The sequence below is a fragment of the Calidris pugnax genome, unplaced genomic scaffold (genome assembly GCF_001431845.1).
Source record: "Calidris pugnax isolate Ruff unplaced genomic scaffold, ASM143184v1 scaffold44, whole genome shotgun sequence".
NCBI classification, from domain to species: domain Eukaryota; kingdom Metazoa; phylum Chordata; class Aves; order Charadriiformes; family Scolopacidae; genus Calidris; species Calidris pugnax.
The window spans coordinates 26,215,352-26,236,310 of NW_015094506.1; the positions used below are offsets into that span (position 1 = coordinate 26,215,352).

Sequence of the window (20,959 nt, forward strand, 5' to 3'; positions counted from 1 at the left end):
TCTAAAGATTTCATTTAACTGGAAATATTAGAAGTAGCACTTTAGTTCTCAAAAATTGTATGTACCATATGAAATCCATTAAAGAACTAAAAGGATAAAGTAAAGCACAGACATATCAGAGATAACTTTAAAAATGCCTATTACTGTCTTTGTGGTTGAGTCCTCAGAATAAAATGGTTAAGCGAGGAGGCTGACTGTGGACTTCTAAATCACAATTCTCAAACACTTGCTTCTGACAGAGTTTTGAATGTATTTGTTTAATTCTGGACCGTCTTTGTTTTTCACAGTTTGCGTTATAACTTGAATGCAGTTTGTTTGCGTTGCCTATAATATGACCGGGGCGTAGCACTTCTACTGCAGAATGCCACCGAAATTTGACTTGGCTGCTCTATTGCTCGAATATTTGATTTTTCAATAGTTTACCCTGTTCAATTGTGGAAAGTCTTCTTGGAGCAAAACCAGAACCAGAGAAATTACTTTAAATTCAGGGCAGCAATGCCCAACTCAAGGCACCTTGGCGGCTACCGGGATCCTCTTTGCCCTTCAGCTGCGTGGAGCTCAGGAGAGGTTGGTCCTGAAGAAGGGCACCGTCAGCCATCAGGGCTGAGGAGCGAGCTCGGCAGGTGCTGTTGAACCGTGCCGAGCTGGGCCTTGGGTCCTGGCTCGTTTTGAAACACTGCCTGTCCTTCCTCAGGTTTCTCAGGGGTAGACCCTGGGAGACCACCATACCTGCAGGTTCTGGATTTATGGCACATGGACTGAATGTGGCTGCCAGGGCCCTTCCCCTCACCCCAGGCTTACTTCAAACCTTCTTCCTCCCTTTTGCTTTCCCCTCAGACAGGGGTATGTATACATGCAGTGAGACCAAGTATTTACCATGGATATATGTATATGGTGTGTCATCCTCTTCTGCCATTGAATTAGCTGTGGGGCCTGAACATGTGGTTTAAAAATGCCACTGAGATTTATCATGACTTTGGGTGCAGTGACATCAGAGCTTAGGTGACTTTGCAAGGCTGCAATAGCAGAACTTTATGCGCTGAAATGATAAAGCCACTTATTCAATGAAGGGGAAACTGAACCAAAATTTGGGAGCCTTCACCAGAGCGTGAATGTCGGATTTGGATACCTATGCTCCTGCAGATATAGAGGCCCTATAGATTTCAGCACAGGGTAGAGTTATCTGATGTTAACTTTAAATAAAATTGGTCAGCTATTGGAGGGAATCTGGCCTCAGTAATAGGCAGCTCTGTCCATAAAGGTTATTGGCAAGATGCTCTGCCTTCTCGAAACCATGTAGCTTCTCCTGTTTGAAGTCGATTCCTTAAAGCAAGCTCAATAGGATCTTTTCATTGGTATTTTTCAAACTGTGACCCACAGCACATTCCTGGAACACGTTAAAACACTGAGTGTTAACAAAACAAAAGTTCACATCCATAAAGAAAGGATAAACAGTGGCCCAGCCCACTGGGAATGTCTACACCATTCAGCAACTTGTTGACATGCTTAAATTCCTCGTGGCTCTAACTCTTAAGAACATGAAAACACATTAAAATGAAACCAAGTTTAATAAATAGTCAAATTTTTAATTGAGAAGCTCAAAAGGAAATAGATAGTTGGAAGAACCAAGAATCTTCACAGATTTTTGTTGTATTTTTAAAACCAGCACCTCTATTCTGGGCATTCATATTCTTTAATGGAGATCAGGCACATGTTCAAAGTGGTTTTACAGGTACATTTCCTTACATTCAATAGACACAATGGATTTTAAACAGTTTCATAGCAACGGATGGTTCGTGATGGCCATTAACCTAGATAAGTGAGTATCAGTTTGGCACATTTTTAATGGTCCATAATGGTCTGTGGGTAAAAAATTCTTTCTCTTCGTCTGTTCCTAAGAGATGGATTTTTGTTTTGGCTTTTTTTTTTTTTTTTTTTTCCTATATTTGTGGAATTCTTGCTTAAAGTAAGACTTAAGTATTTGCCAATAGCCCACAGTAAATACTTTTTTTGTCTTTTTGTACTCCTATGATGACTGGCATTCTTTCCATTCTGGAAAATCACTTTTTTGGAAGGGATAGTCAGTCTGTTCTCTTTTTTTTTTTGGTTTTTTTTTTTTTTTTTTTCCCTAGTATTTGTTTTACAGAGCAGGTTGATGTGGAAAAAAAAATCATACCCAAGAGCTTTATGGTGAGAGCATTTACCACAAAAAAGATTTATGTTTCTCTGGAACGCAATAGCCATAGTATATCCCAGCAGGTAATAAAAACTTTTAAAATTTGAATATATACTTGGACAGCAACTAAACAGACATTCCTAAATAGTGGAGATTTTTAAATGAGTGTTGCTATACCTGTTGGAATTCAGAAAGGTAGTTCCACGTTCTTATTATTAAATTCCTTTATGCTGCTGGGGCATGTCATATCTCTTCTGCAAGACAAAATACTGCTGATGCCATGGTGGAGGAGGAAATCGCTGGGATGTAAGGATTGGTGCTGGGGTGCTGTGTCCCCCCAGAGCACTGGAGGGGCTGCGTCAGCAGAGACTCCTGCTGGAGGCGCGGCGGTTGCGGTGGGAGGGAAGCAGTACATCTCGGAGGAAATTGCACCACCTCTCAGAGCGGCAGAAGTTTGGCATTAAGTGCCTGACACCCCCCACTCACATAGACGGTGGTGTCAGCACGGCGTGTACGCTACAGCTACGCTACAGCTACTTACCTACCCCACACGTGTGCCGTCAGTGATGTGGCTATGGAGGAAGGCTTCTGCAGCGCATACGTGGGCTTAATTCCGTCCCTGAGACTCTGCTCGGGTTTACTATATAGTAACGTAAAACTGTGCTTTAAAAATACTGTTTTAATATACTGTGGTGTGCTACGTGGTATCTCAGGCTGATTATATGTGATACATATTTGCATGAACCTTAATGAGACTTAGAAAAGTAAGAGGCAAATTTTAGAGAAAATTGGATTAAATGGCTTAATTCTCCATAGTTAAAGACTTTAAATTTTAATCAAGACTTGAGTCTGATACTCATAACTCTTAGACTGGATGTTTAAAGTGCCTAAAATTTAAAACCAAATACTTATAATCTAATGTGCACTATCACCAATGTATTTGTCTAGCAGTAATTCCTAGAAGTATGAATATTAAAATGACAAGTTTCAAAAGCCAGCATAGGCCTTTCCCAAAACTCTGGGCTGGGTTTTGTTGCTTGTTTTTGTCCAGCTGTCATTAGGGTGCTACCGTGCTCTGCTGCAAACCCAATCACCCCTGTGCAAGCTTCTGTAGGACACCTGTAATGAGCTGGATTGGTGCTGTTTGTGTTCCCAGTGATGGGGCAATGTAATACCAATCCTGGTCTTGCTTAATGCGTAGGACAGGCAGAAGGATGTTTCATTCTCTGTTATCTGCCTGAAATGCAATCTTTACAGATAAAAACACGAAGGAGGTGGTTTGAATTCCGGTCTGTTATTCCCCACGCCTGTGGTCACAATGTCTCCTCACCTCAGGAGCATTCAGGACTTCATAAATATTATGAAGTCTGTGGATTTAGAAGTTTCCTTCCGTTTTCACTTTCTTTTCCACCAGTGTCCCACAGTTCAGAAGGACTTTGTGTTAGAGTGAACAGACCATTTATGGGCGGTGGAACTGGTGAGTCCCAGACACTTTCAGGTAATTCCTGTCACCCTTCTAAGCTCCTTCTCACACAGGGTTCATCTCACAGATATTTCATGGAATCTCAGAATTGTCAGAGTTGGAAGGGACCTCTAGAGATCATCTAGTCCAACTCCCCTGCCAAAGCAGGATTGCCTGTAGCGCATTACTCAGGACTGCATCCAGGCAGGTCTTGAAGATCTCCAGAGAAGGGGACTCCATGACCTCCCCGTGCAGCCTGTTCCAGTGCTCCATCACCCTCACTGTAAAAAACTTCTTCCTCATATTTGAATGGAACTTCCTGTGTTCCAGCTTGTGCCCGTTGGCCCTTGTCCTGTCACTGGGAACCACTGAAAAGAGTCCAGCTGCATCCTCCCTCAAACTGCCCTTTGGATACTTATACGCATTAGTAAGGTCTTCCCTCAGCCTAAAGAGTCCCAGCTCTCTCAGCCTTTCCTCGTAAGGGAGGTGCACCAATCCCTCAATCATCTTCATTGCCCTACCCTGGACTCTCTCCAGTAGTTCTCTCTCTTGAACTGGGAGGCCCAGAACAGTATTCCAGTTGTGGCCTCACCAGTGCAGAGTAGAGGGGGACAATGACCTCCCTCGACCTACTGGCCACACTCTTCCCTATGCAGCCCAGGATTCCATTGGCCCTCTTGCCGACAAGGGCACATTGCTGGCTCATGGATAGTTTACTATCCACCAGGACCCCCAGATCCTTCTCCTCAGAACTGCTTTCCAGTTTCCAGTTTCCCTAACCTATATTGGTGTCTGGCATTCTTCCTCCCCAGGTGCAGGACCCTATACTTGCCCTTGTTGAACCTCGTTAGGTTCTTCTCTGCCCAGCTCTCCAGCCTGTCCAGGTCACGCTGGATGGCAGCACAGCCTTCTGGAGTGTCAGCCAGTCCTCCCAGTTTGGTACCATCAGTGAACTTGCTGAGGATACACTCTGTCCCCTCGTCCAGGTCATTGATGAATATGTTGAACAGGACTGGGCCGAGTATTGACCCCTGGGGGACACCACTGGTTACAGATCTCCAACTTGACCCTGCTCCATTAATTACAATCCTCTGAGTTCTGTCACACAACCAGCTGTCAGTCCACCTCACTGCCCTCTCATCTAGTCCCCACTTCCTCACTTTCCTAATGAGGATGTTATGGGAGACAGTGTCAAAAGCCTTGCTGAAGTCAAGGTAGATGACATCTGCTGCTCTTCCCTCATCCAGCCATCTAGTTATAATTTTTCATATCGAGTATCTTCTCACACACAGATTTATCTGCTTGTCTGGAAGTGCGTGTGTGTGTGCAGCCATGTCTGGCCAGCGTTAATTCATTATTTCTGTCTTCTACTTACTGGTCATGATCCAAACCTGTTCATACCACACAGCACACTCTGGTAGTCGCCACCGTGTACGTGAAAATGAGCTGGGCTTTTAAGAAGCCTGTCCGTAGTAGACAATTTGTTGGTTGTTGTGAGGTGATGAGGGATTGTCTTAGCCTAGTGAAAGCTGTTTGTATTTGTTAATTGGAAAGAAGACAATAACACCTTCTAAAAGTTAATTTGTTTGGGTCATATATCTACAGAGGATCGTAAGAATACTTTGGTGACAAAGAGTAAGAAACTTTTGATAAGACATTTTTGAAGTTATGCAGTTTTGACCACAATTTTAATAACCTTAATGAAGTCATCATAATCCTAAATTAATTTAATAAATTTGTTGTGACCTTAAGACATTACTAATATAGAATTATGTAAAAATAAATGAATTTATGTTTGACTAATGAAATAAGATATTCTGGAAGTGCTGTGGAATACACAAGTATATAAGCTAAACAGTTAGAGTTTTGGCAACCTTAAGAAAGAATTCTTCAGACCTTTTCCCAAGATGAAACCTTTAGTTTTTGTTGTCCTGTCAGGGTAAAGATGCTGTGTCTATAATGGGGATAAGAAACCTCTAGCAATGCCTTGCTTTCAGACTACTTTTGGAGTTATTTGTAGTATGGCTAGTTACACATGAGACTAGGAAGGTAGTAAGTGTTCATTCAACTTCATCCAATCTCACTTGACTTTGTTGGTCAAAAGTCTTTTTTATCTCCAGGACTTCCACTATTCTGCTAGATTTGGTTGAAATTGTCCAAGAAGTTGAAAAATTACCAAGGAAAGTGCAGTAATAGTTGAATGAATGCATAATGAGCCTGCATAAACCTCATTTCCTTAGGACATTATACAACAAAGTGAACAGTCTGCTGGGTTGAGTCATCTTCAATATTTAGCAGTATAGATGTTTTGTTTCAGTTGTTAATCTTACTGCCAGTTTGTGGAGGAAAAAATTCAGTTTGCTTAACAGAAAAAATACTAATCAGTCTTTATCACGCTGGGCTTTTTCTTTGGAAACATGTAAGAGTTAAACTAAATGTATTCTACCTCGAGTTAGCTGTAGTTAGCATTTCTGATCAGAACATCCAGTTCTTTCTTCTCTCTTTCCTTTTAAAATTATGTTTTTATTTCAACGGTACTTTCTACCAGCAGGCAAAGCTGCTGTTACACTCTACCCAGCTGTGAAATCAATATGATTTTCATTACAAAGATAACAGAAACTCTCTTAGAAAGACCGTGAATTGCCAAAGGTCAAATAACAGTCAGTGGCAGAGCTTAGAATTTAGATGTCCTAATTAAAAAATCTCGTGGTATAAATATATTAATGAAATGCACCCTGAGAAATGTTTGCATTTAAGATGGCAACAATTTTAAACCATTACATTGTTTCTTTAATTACTGTAGTTCATGTAAGTCACATCAAAATGTGACAGATTCTTTCTCTGGTTTATGACCGTTTCTTATAAAATAGGTATTAGCTCTTCTTTCTTTTTTTAACTCACAATTATTTGAGCATGATTAGATTAGAAAGTGTAACAGTCACAGAAGACAGAACATATCCGGTAAGATTTCTCTCATATTGGACTCTAAAAATCACGCATAAACTGAATGAATGGGTGCATCAGTTATTTCTGTGATGTATGACTTCATTAACAACAAGAGGAAGTGCACAGTCAAACTGAAAGCAGCACTTGAGTTTTTCAGCCAGAGCAGCCAGTTCTATTTAAATTAAAATCAGCATTGTAAAATAAATGTTATTACTCTTCCCAAGATCATCCTTGATCTCTTCTTATTAAATCTTAATTTTTCCTGCAGTTAAGTTACATCTGCCTTATTATGGATGGAAATAACAGGAAATAAATTATTATCTTTACTTGTATTTATTTGCTATCCCTCTCTCCTATCCCTCTATTTTTCCTTAAAGTCTGTCTTTTCCACCCCATATGCTAAACCAGTAAACTCAGATTGCCAGACATTGTGGCTGTTATTAGAAAAAGTTCTTCACCTCACAGCTGAAGGGTTTTTACGTTATTGTGCTCCCTCTGCTGGATAGTGCCTATTAATTTTTTATCCCCTGAGCTGTGCTAATATCTGTGTTCTATAAACAAGCAATCACAGTACCTTAATGAAAAAGGTATAAAAAGTGGGACTGCCTCATTTTGGTCTCAGATGACACGGCAGGTGACAGTTGTCAGAAGGTGACAGAAAAATCCTGTTGCCTGGCAGCTCAGAGCAACCGAAAGCCTTTGGTGGACATTTGAGGAACAATTATTTATGACCTCTTGAACACAAACAGATGGACACTAAGTAACCTTCTTTCTTTTGTACAACTTAGGGAGGATGATGTTGATTCTCGTACTCTGGCAAGTACAACAGTATCCTCAGATGTCCCCATGATGTTTTTAGTGCCTCAGCCTTGGTGGCATGGTTCTCATAACTGGCCCCATCCGTTGTTGAATCTTACAGAGCGGCCACTGGGCCAGCGTTTGCTCAGTGGAGAAAGAAAACACGCTCTGGTGCTCAGCACCAGCCCCACGGCCACGGCTCAGTCCTTTTCCCTCTTCGCTGCAGCAAGGTGAAAAGGAGGAAGAGCGATACTCCAGTTTTGTTTCTAAAAGTTATTTTGGTCTTCGTGGCCTTTAACTTCATGGGGTGTTTTGCTCTGCTGCTCACCGTTCTCCCACTGCTGTCACACAGTGAACCTGGCTTCATCCTGCTGCCTTTCCTTCCTTCCCTGGGGGATGTGGCTGGTCTGGGTTCCTCCAGCATAGCTGATCCCATCCCACAGCTCTCTCTCGGGTGGTCCTGGAGCCTCCTGACCCAGTGGGGCCACCCAGGCCACCCCGATGGGGCACCAGCCAGCCCCTGTGTCCCACCACCTCCCAGCTCTTCTCTCTGTGCTGGCTGACCCAGTCGGTCCTATGGAGTCCTATAGGGAATGGAAACTCAACATCGTCCACTTCACTTGCAGTTGATTTGCCATCTGAGCTGCTTCTTCCTGGATCTTGTGCTATGGTTTTGCCAGGGGAGCTGGATACCTTTGCACTTTCCTTCAAATGTAACGTGGTGTTATAAAAGCTGCTGTGTATTAGTGACATTGAACTGGGAGTTATTTTTCAACTTGGCTTGGCTGCACTTACAGATTAGCACTCCCATATTTCAAATATGGGTCAGACTGGTAACATATTCCTGAAAAGAAATAAAAAAAAAAACAACAATATTTGGGGGCAATAATTTATTTTATAAAAGCAGTAACTATTTGACTTCTGGTTTAACTAGGAGACTCAATTTGAGAAAAGACTTTACGAACAAATTCCAGTTAAGAATTTTTTTCTGCAGTCAGTTCTAAGTTTCAACATCTAGATATATAAAATAATATCCAAAGTCTTTGATTCTCCCAAACAGTCCTACGGTGAAGTATCAGCACAGTTATCTTCTTTATGACTCTCTCTAATAAACAAAAGCTACCTTCATGTGTGTGTATGCTTTCTTTTCCAAAGAAGTTGCTTTTTTAAACCATTTCTAAAAGAACAAACTGGTTAAAAGAATAAATATCCACTTCCTAAAACCTTCAGTTCTTCCCATTCAGACAAAAGGACAAAATAAAAGCATGTGCTGTTGAACAAATACTCTACCTTGTTTTAGTGGGGCCTAGACAAAATCAGTGTCACCGTTTGAAGGACAGCTTGTCCTGGGGTGAATCCCCTCCATCGAGCCAAGTCGGGGCAATGAGGGTCCTGCTGATGCTGGGGCTGGGCTGGGGCAGCTGGGAAGGACTTCTGCAGAAGGGACCCTCTGTGGAGGACCTTCCAGGTTCGGGCTGAAAATCATTTGCCTCGGATGCCTATTGAGTTATAGCAACTAAAACACTTGACAGGGCTTGTCTCAGCAAGAGCACACACCATATGCTTTGGGAACATTCCCAAGCAGAATATTACCCTCCTAGCACCCCAGCGAGCTCATTAATGCTCCCGTTATCCCGTTCAGTGGGACTAATCCAGCAGCCCCTGAAGTCGGTGAGGAGATTCAAGTTGACTTTAGAATGCTTTGAATAAAACCTTAGGTGAAGTTTGCATAATTTAAGTCATACCAGTGAAATTATTTTCTAAACTTATAAATGTTGGTTTATTTGCTGGTTTCTTTATTTAAAGTTACCTGTTTTTCTCCCTCTTACGAAGAGCAGTGATGTGAAATGGAAAAAAGAATGTTTTTATAGCAGGATTTGAATTTGTGTACATTACTGCTATTTTTCTCAGTTTTTCCAGAGAAGGACTGGGATGATCTTCCATTGGTATTTCATATAATACTAATTCAAATGCAAATTTATATGTTGATCAGGTATTTTCTCCAAATATGTGATCAGATCATGGGGAAAACTGAACATTTTCTAGATTATATGGATAAGAAAAATGCCAGATTAAACTATTGTATTTCTCAGTCAATTCCGGTCATCTTTTATTGCCTTCTGGTCACACAACAAATTTAATAGAAAGAATAATCCTTTGCAAAGTAACTTATTATATGTAAGAGAAGAAGAATTGGGCTTTGCCAAAAAGAAACCCCCCTCAGATCCCAATATTTTTTTCAGGCTGTATTTCTTTATATGCTGGGAAATTTTCTTTTCACTCCCATTCATTTTAACAGCAGATTTTAATTTTTCTTTTTGGAAAAAAAAAAAAAATTAGAAAAAGAATAGGATGTGTGGGGAGTGAGGAAGAATGAAGCTACAAACTAAACAGACAAAAGATACTGTTTCAAATAAGTATATTTATGGTAGTGGGAGGGAAACTTAGACCAAACAAGAAGAAAAGAATGGAGAGGATCTACTCTGGATTCCACTGATGTGGTAAAAGCTGTTATTACAGTATCCGGCTTTTTGAATTAAATATTGATAGAAATAAATGAATAAAAGACTGAGTAAACTGAAATGTGTGCTCTGCCTTCCTAAAGCTTTTTTTTCAGCATCAGGAGTACCAGCATCAACACCCTCTTATACAATTAATAGTATTAAATAATGACATCAGCTGACAGGAAATAAGAAAGTTCCTATGGCAACTAAAAATAAGCACAGGAGGAAAAACGCATCAAATGCTGTCAGCAGACAGCATAAAAGGCATCTGTATGGAGATAATAGAACAAGGGCATACACAAAAATCCTACTTGTAAACATATACGTTTCGATAGCTTTTACTGGTAGTTTTTTCTGGTTTTGTTTTTGGTTTTGGTTTTGGTTTTTTGTTTTTTTTTTTCCCTGAAATGGGATTGCGATCCTTTGGTTGCAGCAGCTACTTATCAATATCTCAAACTGGTTTGCTGCGATAGGCTCCTGGTTTACAGTCTGTGAAACACAGGGACAGAGCCTTGCATCTTCAGGAGAGCAGATGTATCACCTGGGATTCGTACACTGCTTAGAAAGTCTTTGGGTGCTTCAAACCTCGTGCATGCCCTCCACTTTCTCGCAGGGTTACTCTTTGGTCCCTGCTTACAAAATGTTTGAGAAAAGTTTTCAGTAGAAGCAGAAGTGCAAACTGGCTGGTAGAAATGGGACTTGTGGAAGAAATAGGGCTGTACACATCGTGTAGACACTTCTTCCAAGTGCAACTGTGTTCGTTTAAAGTTATACTGAGCTTGAGAAGGTGTAGATGATAAAATCCCTGGTGGAGGGGTAACCTGAGTGTGCAGCTGCACCGCTGAGGCTACAGCTGAGCCATGTGTGAGCTGCTCCTTTCATCTCAGTGGGAAAACTAGTTTTTGATGACAATTTAACTCTTGAAATTCTTGGGTTATCTGCTTTTCCTACCTATCTGATCTTCCTACCTTCACCTCTCTCATAAAAAGCAAACCCAATGTCCCCTCCTTCCCCCACCAGACCTGTGCAGGGCAGAGAGGACTGCTCCATTTCCCCTTCACTCTCCATGCTCTGAAGTTGTTGCCCCTGCAGACCCATCTGGGTTACCCCTTCTGATACACAGATCTTGCTGTTTTCATAGTAAAATTCCAACTGAGCAATGCTGCATCTCCACACAGGACCGTGCCAGAGTGGTTCTGCTCGCCAGGGCTTGGTGGGGAGACAAACCCCCCTGGTGTCTTGGCCAGCTCAGGAAATTTGGTTTCTGAGCAGGAGAACAGTCAGCTCTGCAGATAGCAATGTATTTCTCCCTCATTAATTCTGTGCCATTAAGTGATAAAAATGAGTTTATTAATTATGTCAGCTATGACATTATGAGGTGGTGTGGGAAAATGCTAAAGCAGGACCAAAAGCAAGGGCTCAGAGAAGTGTGGTTGGACTGCCCTGATGCCAGTAGAGGCTTTTATCTTTACTCAGGACTTTTGTAATTTCTAATTTTTTATGTGTCTGTGCTGATTGCTGACCCAAATTTTGAATTCACCACTCCAATCATAAAAGGCAACTCCATTGTTCCAAGGATAACTTCATTTTCAATCTTAATACTACACAACTGGGAGGACCTCCTGAGGCAAGAAGTCCACTTCTCAGCTCTGGTGGGCAACTATATCATATAGTTGCTCCCATATAATTAATTTGGATGTGTTCATATAGAAATCTATATCTATTTATATATCCTTCTCAGTCCTGTTGTGCCATGCTTATATGATACTGTATTGCAGATGTAACCCATCATTATGTGACTCAGGCTGCAAGTCAACACATGCAACCAGAGGCACGGGGAGTATGAAGAGATACCAGGAACTGATACCAGTATAGCTTACTCTGCAGTTTGGGTATGTACAGGCTCTTGTGAACAATACCCTGCCCCTGTGTGGACTGTACTTGCGCTGCCTGCAAGTAACCACACGCACAGCTCCTGAGAAATTTAGGAACTGATCATTAGGTAGTCCAGAGCAAAACATCAGAAACTAGGTGATAGAGTCACTCCGAGAGAACCGCTTTCACAAACCGGCTGACAGGAACAAGCGTAAACATGTTGTGTTTTGCTCTGACATAATTAGCACAGCAAAGAAATTAGCTGTCTTCTGATTGAGTAAAGGTGTACACTACACAGAAGTACTCCAGCAAACAAAATGCTGCTGAAATTGTCTGAACCAGGATGTCACTGTAAAGGGAAATTGCACATTATGCTGTAACAGAAATGCAGGGGATGGCAGCTGAGTATTGACAATTACCTCCGGATCCATAAGGAGCTCATTCTCATTTGTGTCTTGGCTACCGGAGCAGAGCAGCCTGCGTCCCTGGGAGCTGCAGGTCTTGCGTTAGGGAACATTTGGTCTCGGTGCTGCCAGTTCCCGGTAGAGGTGTTGGGCAGGTACAGCCCGGAGCAGGAGGGGAGGCGGATGGTACAGCTTGTTCTGTCCTTCCCTCTGCCTGAGAGTACCCGGCGCTCTTCAACACCTAGAGGAACTTATTGACCACTTACTTCCCTGGTGCTGCTACAGAGCTGGGTAATTGCAGTGATTACAATGATTAGATTGCAATGAAGTTTTTCCTATTCTGCTTGTGAAATGCTGCGGCTCGTCTCACCTTTTATCCCTGGGCAGATGGTAGATTTGCAGGCTGTATGAATGGGTGCTGCAGGAGTAATCCTCTTTCGCCGCCCCCCCACCCCAGGGCTGGGATATATTCCTTGCCTTGTGCGAGGTGGCAGGGCAGTAAAATAGACAGCGTGTTTACTTTGCACGAGTCAGACTTGACATTTAATTTACCCTCTCATATTCAATTTACCCTCTCTGATAACTGACTTGAAAAAAACAACAACCAATGACAAGCAAACAGAGCATCAGTGGCCTCAAAGTTTTTGTTTCTTGAATGAACAGATATTCTTGATTTGTTGGAGAATCTGAAGTATTAAGAAAGAAATAGAAGGAAGTAAATGTATGAATGCAATGTTTGTATTAAACAAGCTCTAAAGAAGACATTGCGATTGAAAAGTTTAGGTTGGGGTTTGCTTTGGTTTTGCTGGGGTTTTTTCTCCCCAGTACATTTTTTAAAGTAAAAAATGGCAATGTATCTCTTAAAAAGTGAGAGTAGTTGTAACAGAAAATGAACTAAGGTGTTTTACCCAACACCTGTAAGACCTGTGCTAAAGCCTGCTTTTAGTACCTCAGAAGCTGGTTGCTGAAATGCTGACTGCTCAAAATGCCAAAATTTATGGAAGTTTAGATTTTAAAAATCTCTGCAAAGCACGAAAACCAGTTTTCATTTGAAAAATGTGCTTCAAACAATGCAAAGCTCAAAGAATTTCAGTAGTCTTGTTTATGGAAAGGATAAATGAAAGGTCATTCTTCTCTCCTGTGACATTTGTCATCTCTTGCTCTAATGAAGTCCAGCTCCATCGAAGCTGGTGAATTTTTTGACAAAAGTATTTGGCTAACCTACTCTGATGCCAAAATTTCTCCTCTAGCAAGAGCGACAACTTTTTCGGCAAGTGTGACTCACTCAGATTAGTCAGTCCAGCACTGGCCACCAGGTAGACCCAGAAGCTGAGAGGGAACCTGTGTTGTTCATCACTATTTCAGTGAAGCCAGTTGTTGAAACTGTATGTCTGGTGTAGGCAGAGGCTCCCTCTGTGAGAAACCTCCCACACAGGGTCTGCAGCTCCAGTAACTCCTGTTGATCAACTACGTGAAAAAACTCCTAAAAGAGAAACACTTTTCAGCTGGAGTGAAGAAGTGAAAATGGGAAAAAGCAAGAGAAAACAGGAATGCCTTTGCAATATTAATGTGTAGTGTAATGGATTTTTCCTTTTTAGAGCGACTAGTATTCTACTCAGAACTTTATGATAACAGATCTCTTGTTCAGTGGGTTGCTTGCAGATTATGGTCGACAATTCTCTGCTTCACTGATCAATACTTCAACAAATATGTATGTAATAAAGTTACATTGGATGCTTGTGGATAGTATACTTGGAATAAAACACTTTACGGTGACTTTCTAAATGCTCTGAACAAAAACTTCAGAAAGAAAATAAAATTGGACAGTGTACGTACAACAAGTCAGTCTATCTCTGTATGGGATATCTCCCAGAAACTGAAGGAAATTCTGAAATCAGTGGGTCAAATGGTCTGTTGGCATAGCTGTCCTATTCTGTTGGAAAGAGCTTTTCTCATTAAAAACAAATGTAAAATTTCGCATGAAGCTGTTTCTCAGCTAATTTAGAGCAGGCTCTTTCATGTGCTTATTCCTAAGGGATGCAAAACACTCTTGGCTACTATTGAAATGAAAGTTGAAATTGTTTAGTACCTTGCAGGACTGGGCCACCAGTAATCAAGGCTGATTGCACATTCTTGGGACCTCAGGCAATGCAGTAATGCCATCTACTCAGTGACCTGCTATACTTAATAAATATAGCTGTCTCACTGGAAACTCATTGCATATGTTTAACCTGAAAATAATAAGAAATATTTTCTTGTATTAGTAAATTAAAAATATTAATTCATTACAGCTTTGAAATTGAAAGTACTTTTGTTTTCACTTTGAGTACACAGGTTTTTCCCTTGTTCAATATATTTCTGTTTCTTCAGCAAGTGTAATTTGGAAGAGGAAGAAAAATATATGACCAATGCAGTAAAATCAATCATGATAGCAAATTTAATATCCAAAAAGTTCTTCAGATGTTCTGGAAAAAAAATGTAAGTGATGACAAAATACAGTGCGATGGTTAGTACTCATTTGCTATATTAAAGTCAGAAATGCCCTGAAGCTTAATTTTCCTCATGATTACAAATGGCTCTTAACTTTACAGGCAAGTCCAAACTATACCACAGCTTTTGAGATAACCAGGTTATCTCACACATGCAGCTTAAAACGCGTGTGGCAGAAGGGTATATGACATGCATAAGTCACTGTCCAGAGCCCAGCACAGTGTATAAATATCATTTGCATAGCACGGGACGTATTTATAATTTTATGCTAATGTATGGTAAGGAAAAATTTCAAAACAGTCTAGCAGGTTTGAAATCTTCTTATTGTAAGTCACAGGATTAATTTATTAAGTGTGGGTTCCAAATCCCTGTTCCAAGTTCAGGCCCTTCAAGGCTAGACACGCAGGGATGCCTAGTGCCTGGGAATCTCCTGATCACAGAGGACACATGACAGAGGGGAACCTGCCAGAAACCTCCTGTTTGTTGAAGGCTGTGGTGGTAAGAAGGATGAAAATCTGCAGGGCTTGTATCCATAATCAATTGCTGATGGTTTGAGCTGATGAATGGGTGCTCCAAGGGTGCCAGCCTGCCCAGTGAGGGGCATGAACTGGAGGAGAGGAGCTAGGAAGCCCTCAGTGGAGCAGTTTGGTCCCTCAGACAGTACAGGTCCCTTGAGCTACCCCTGCACTGCCAAATGATGTGAGACCAGAGAGGCCCCACAGCCCTTTGGCCATCAGGCACAGGCTGCCCACGTCCGCCCCACACAGCCCTTGGCTCTGCATCTCTTCCAGGTGTTCTCTGGCATCCCCATGACCCTAGCTCAGAGCTGGTTTGCACTTGGTTTTGTGAGCTGGAAGCATCTGAAGTGATGCCATTGGAGTGGCATGAAGCTGAAGGTAGACCTTGGGTTCCCTGGGCCACAGGTGGGGATGGCCGGAGGTGCAGACTCCACTGGGACAGTGGTGGGGTGGAGGGAGGGCTGAGGGACATTGGAAAAATTTAAATAAGTGTGGGTGATCTCCAGCCTGGTACCTTGGCCCTCTTATTTACCAGGCAAGAGACTCTAAACCAAAGTGACTGCCTCAGGTAAAGGTTTAGCCTGACCTTTTTTCAGCTGTCACCCTGTGTTCATGGAAAACCTGCTGTTAAAGAGGACTGCTTTGTGAAATTGCATCAAAGAGGGATTTTTACTGTTTGTCATTGGATTGTGTTTCAGTGCTAAATCACATCAACCCCAGAAAGATGTCAGGAGGAAATGGAAAACGTGTCACTGCTATCATCCTGAGTTTTGTTTACATTTCTTTACGTTAAAGCTCTGATTTCTGTAGGAGTTTTGAGGTTGATCTTGCTCTTGTCTCTTCTAGGTTTTAGGAATATATTGTTAAGTACTAAATTGGGTCTGGGTGTTGCTTGTAGTATGTTTACATATTGTAAAATCATGTGGTCTAAATGATGCTCCTAGGAGAGCGTCTCAGCACTTAAAGCCATACGTTTATAATTTTTAGTTTAGGCGTCCTGCATTTTGTTATTATTTGCATGCGGTAACATTAAGTATTAAAAGAAATGTTAAAAGGACACGAAACTTTGAAAGTTAAGCAGTAAAACAAAATTCTGGGTTTTTTTTCTGGCTTTAATATCTGCCATTTTAACTAGCTTCCTTTGGGTTTGTGTACTGTAATCAATCTTTAATTAAGAGAACACATAGTATTTTTTTATCCTCACTGATGGACCTCTTCTGCTGAAACTGTCTAAAGTCAGATATCTGGTATGGAAACATGCTTCATATAGATGGCCTGTTAATGAACTCAGTATTTGATTTTATCCTTGTGTTCACTGAGCATCCAATGCCTTATTCATTTCCCATTGTGCAAACCTGCTGTAATGCAGAATTATTTGTTTCCTTATGACCATTTGTTTCGTGTTCATCATTAGTGTACCCAGCTGTTTCGCAAGCAGTAATGAACTTACTGCCATACTCCTTTGCTGCAATGAATTGTATTATTAGTTCCATTTTTCAGATAATAAGCTGAAGCGGAGGAATATAAATAATAACTTTAACTACAAATTTTGGACATTGAGCAAGACAGCAGTAGACAACTATTCCTCAGACATTATTTGTTCCCAGTACAGCCCTGCCTGATGTCAGATGTGGGGGGTATCTCCTGCAGGACAAATGTAGGCTCTTGCTCGAGGCAGGTGCCCAGCGGAGGGGCCGTCGGTGGCAGCAGAGCGGTGCCTTTGGGGGGATGATTTGTGAGGTTACTGGGGTAAACGGGTTTGAAAGGAGACCGATGCCTTTCCCTTTCCCAGCACAGGGAGAGGTCCCATGGTGCAGCCACCTTGTGTAACCTCCACCTTGGTTTCCTGTCTGGCTTCTGGGCCGGTGCGTCTGGGAAGAGCAATTGCAGGGAAAGTCTTGTCGTAGCCTCCTTTATCCTGGGGTCAGAGAGAAAACAGGCTCAGCACGGACAGAATCCTTGGAAATGCTATTTATCAACTGCTACTGAGCGTATGCAATCAGATATTTTCTCAATTTTTTATAATTTGGCTACGTTTGAGCGTTATACCCCTCCACACACATAAATGCACAACAAAAGGCTTATCCATCACACAAAGACTATTCAATGCCAAATTTCACTTCCTTGCCTCAAGTCATCATACTGCCAGAAATTATTGACAAAAACGTTGTAGTAATCACTGGTAAATAGTATGATTGGCAAATAATATATTTTCTGCTGACATTATTATTGAAAACAACTGGACAATTTATGCTGACACTCTTTTGGAAAACAGACATGGAAAATTTCAGCCCCAACAGTTAAATTCTGGAAGAGTTTTGAACAACTGAAATGAAGGGTTTCTAATGGGAAGAGTTTGGCAGCATTAACTACAAAGAGCCTTAGCCATTCAGTTTGTAATCGCTTTTCTCAAATTGTGAGTTGCAAATCACCTCTACCCCTAATTCTCTGCAGAGTCACAGGCCCTGGTAAGATACCCAGGGTGTCTTTTTTTATGTGGGATGTGGGGGTACAAAGGTTCAGTAGCTGTAGTCCATAGTATTTGTATGAAGACCGCACTGCTAAAAGCATATATGGAAGTATATGAGCATAGAATAAAAAGTAGAAATTAGTTTTATGTGCAATATACACAACTACAACTTCCAGTTGTAGAATCAGTGTAAGGTATTTACAGGAACAGCTTTGTTTTGGTTTTAGTTATGTGAATTTGATGTGAGAAAGACTCTGACTATAATATCATATTAACATGAGTCCTGTCCACAAATGAAAAAATCAGCATGTACTTATTAGGGCAAACAAGTTATAGAGAGAGTACAGGGGAATTATTGTGTGATTATGGTACATATGCTGTTTCTTTGACTTTGCTCAAAGAAATCCCAAGTGCAACAATGCCGTAACTTATTTTATAAGCTTATAATTCTATTAACGTGCTCAAAAAGAAAGCCAAAGGGCCTTGTCTTTGAAGTGTGTCTTCCTCAGGTAAAGACAATACTTTGTAGGATCCATGCAGGAGCTCTTTAAACAGCATGGGGTTAAAATGTGCTTATTTTTACATCTTTGAGAATTGTCAGTCATTTTGTACCTGTTTATTTCACAGTCAGATTCCAATTACAACCTGCTGCTAGGAAACCTGGCCATAAATGTTGGAAAATACAGCATAGAAGACATTATTATATACTGAGGTGTCATCAGAATAGTTGGTGCATGTATCTGGGAGGGGGTGAGGGAGAGCAGCAGCAAGGAGGTCTTTTTCCTATCGCTTGCTAGGTGTGACCCAGTGAACTTCTTGTGACTGGGAAGATTACGTCAGCACATTGCAGAAAACAGGTTTTCTCTATGAGCACATTCATTCCCCGACTGCGTGTGTCAGGGGGAAATAAAAAAGGCAGATTGTTATGGTTGATAATACAGAATTGATTGGACACGACAAAACTATAAGAGTCAACACCCTGAGGCATGTCTTACCATTGTGATTGTAAAATTATTAATATTTAAGATTTTGTTGTTGTTGTTTCCCCTTCCCCACCGCTGATTGAAGGCAATAGGGGTATGCCTCATAATACAGACTCCACCAAGAGCCATCCTTCCACATCCTCAGCTTATTTGCTATGTGAGTCCTTCTTAGAGCTGTGGCAGCTAGCAAGCTACTGGAGGAGTCTGTCCCTGACGGAGATGGATACCCGGCTCTGTTAACATCAAAAGGTTTGGTTATCCTCATCTCTTTTGTTTCTTTTTTTTTCTAGGTTTTTGTGTTTGTCATTTCTACCACAGTCCATAGGCTGGATCTCTGCAATCCCTTGGCAGAGCATGGAGGAACAAAGAGGGTGATGCCATCCAAATGTTCTCTCCCTGCGATCGTGGTTAATAAAGCTCCTCTTTGACCTGTCCTAAATTGTACTTGTGTTATTACGCACTTGGATTCCCCAGATCTCTGACACCAACGTGCAACTCCAAAATCAGATGGTCACAAGGTCCTTATGATAGGATAGCAAGAAAGTCAGTTGCATATTAGAAGAAAAATCTCCTTTTTTTGCCCCTTTTTCTTTCCAGTTTTAAATCTTTTAGAGGTCTTTGGACTGTATTCCAGTAATCTTTTTCTTCAAGAATTCAAGCAGCTTTTTTAGCCCAAAGGAACAACTTTTTAAGATACCTATTAACAAGACCACATCCACTTGGAACAGAAACATATTACCTGGAATTTATAATGTAATATTGTTTCTCTGAGTCATCATAATGAATCCACATTAGTTTATTATCACTTACGTTCAGCCCCAACGCATTATCTAAATGATGTTGGGTAGCTTGTGTATCTGAACACTGAAGTCTTATAAATGGTAGCTGCTACTCTGATTTAGAACTTGGATGGGCGAAATGGTCTTTATAATGAGTATTTGTTTATTAAAAGTGATAAAATCTCAGGCAAAGCATTAAAGCAAGATTGGGACATGAGAAACACACTCTGAAATGTTGTGAGAAATTTCACTTTGTGTTGGAAGACCAATGACCGTACTGAATGAGGTCTGCCTGCACATGAGTTTCTTTGTTAACACAACATACATGCCAACAGGAGGAGACCAAAGGGGTTTAAGATCTGCCCTAGCTTTTGGAGGAATGTGGAGTACCCACCCGTTCTACTCATCATGAATCCTGAGGGCCCGGAGAAGACCCAGCTCTACCATCCGTGGTTTCTCCCTGAGGTCCCAGCAAGTCACTGGCTGGTGCTGGATTTTGTTGGGCTGAGCTCAAGAGGAGAAGCACGTTCCCTCAAACTCACTCATTTTAGCCACTGAGTGGTGGTTTTCTTTTTGTTGTCCACTCCACTGCTTCTGTTGTCATGTCCTGTGTTGCCTAAGGTAATAATTGCTACTGCTGCTGGACTACTGCTGTTGTGACTATACACATACCTGTAACTACATAACATCATCTACTCAGACAATGTGGAACTGAGTATATTTCAGATTTGCAGATATTATCACATATAATAAAAAGATTTTTAACCCCAAGGTACAACCCATAAATACCAGAGTTTATGTCATGCTTACCAACATAAAAAAAGCCATCTTTTTTTTTTTTCTTTTGAATTGGAAGTTGCAATTTAAAATGAATACACTTGTCTTTGAAAATGCTATTTACATTCATGGCAATGACAGCCTGTTCTAAGCCCTAAATTTACTCCGATCATTCTCAGACATTAATGAGTTCAAAAGTGCTTTTTTCCAATGAAAAAAACATCTTCCGTATCACTATGGCCAATCTAAGTTAAATAATTTTGTCCGATATTATGTGTTACATTGCATACATCTCCACAATTGATCAAGAGGTTTTTTATTTATTTTTTTTTTCATTTTGGAGCTTTTTCAGTTTCTGCAGTATGGAATAAGCTTTTCTGAATTACTTCCAGTGAATTTTTTAGTTGTGAGATGCAAACATAATATTTTCTTCATTTGTGTTACTTCATCTAAAACTGAGACTGAGTTAAAAAAGTAGCAAAAAGGTTGCTGTCTTCCAGTTTGCAAACAAAACCCCAAATAGACAAGAAAAATGTCAGCTGATTCTGAAAATTAAAGAATATCTGGATGTACTTACAAAGATATTCTTGCCTGTATGGCTGCTTTTCAGAAGTGCCTCAGCATCTCACTGTCACTGGTTGTAACGGAGATGAAGCAGCTGGCCTACTGCAATATTTCTGAAATCCCAGAAGATTTCAGACTGCTTTATTAGGCACCAAATACCTTTGGAAATCAGGCCCATGATGACCAAAAGCAATCTGTCAGCTCACTAGCTAA

At 41.0% G+C, this 20,959-nt stretch overlaps 1 long non-coding RNA gene across 1 annotated transcript in view; it reads left to right on the forward strand.

The window, feature by feature from the left end:
- Positions 1–19,060, forward strand: part of LOC106900929 — a 44,467-nt gene extending 25,407 nt beyond the window's left edge. The window contains exon 2 of the long non-coding RNA XR_001414221.1: positions 18,917–19,060. This is a non-coding gene — a long non-coding RNA (uncharacterized LOC106900929). The remainder of the gene's footprint in view (positions 1–18,916) is intronic.
- Positions 19,061–20,959: the final 1,899 nt, after the last annotated feature.